This window comes from Chrysochloris asiatica, unplaced genomic scaffold (genome assembly GCF_000296735.1).
Source record: "Chrysochloris asiatica unplaced genomic scaffold, ChrAsi1.0 scaffold00011, whole genome shotgun sequence".
Lineage (NCBI taxonomy): Eukaryota > Metazoa > Chordata > Mammalia > Afrosoricida > Chrysochloridae > Chrysochloris > Chrysochloris asiatica.
Window position 1 is genome coordinate 32,503,669 of NW_006408529.1, and position 962 is coordinate 32,504,630.

Consider the following 962-nt stretch of genomic DNA (forward strand, 5'->3'; position numbering starts at 1 on the left):
GGAAGAAATGAGGAGGTACAAGAGCTGAGCAGAGAGATGTTGCAGATGAGAATAAGAAGATTATGACTGATGATGAGCTAATAAGATTGGATCACAAAGTAAACAAAGATAAAAAGAAATCTAAAGAGAAGGTGAATGATAGAAAATATTTACGATGCCCAGCAGAAAGGACTGTGATGTGCCTAAGAAAATTTCTCAGAAGTAAAATGTATATACCTGATACTTTCCAGATGGACATCATGTATGAAGAGGAACCCTTAACGGATTACTATACACTAATGGATATTGCCTACATTTATACCTGGAGAAGAAATGGACCGCTTCCTTTGAAATACAAAGTTCCACCTACTTGTAAAAGAATGAAGATCAATCACCAGAGAGATGGACTGACAAACACTGGAGAACTAGAAAATGACTCTGGGAGTGACAAGGCCAACAGCCCAGCCGGAGGGATTCCCTCCACCACTTCATGTTTACCTAGCCCCAGCAGTCCAGTCCAGTCTCCTTATCCTCAGTTTCCTCACATTTCCAGGACTATGAATGGAATCAGCAACAGCTCCAGCGGTAACCTCCAGTCTTCCTTTGCCAACAGACCCTGAAAATCGTCAGTAAATGGGTCATCAGTAACTTCATTGAGTTGGTCTACCTGAGACTGTTAGGGGGGAAAAGTTAAAACCCTGATTTATACAGATATCTTCATGCTATTATAGATTTATAGATACGAATGCATGTGATTATTGTCCAACTTGCTTTCTTTTGTAGTGACATTAAATTTGGCTATAAAAGATGGACTACATGTGATAGACATATGGACGTTAATTGATAAGAAAGATTGCTTCCATGAAGAATTAGTTTGGGGGAAGACAGATAACATTTTAATGTGTGTTAGGAAAGATGTGAAATGGTTTCTGTAACATTGTTTGGATTTGGAATTACTCTGCTGAGGGTATTAAGAATTGGGC

The 962-nt window shown here is 39.0% G+C and overlaps 1 pseudogene; it reads left to right on the forward strand.

Annotated features, from left to right (window-relative positions):
* The window catches only part of LOC102824274, a 19,103-nt pseudogene extending 18,453 nt beyond the window's left edge, over positions 1-650 (forward strand).
* Positions 651-962: the final 312 nt, after the last annotated feature.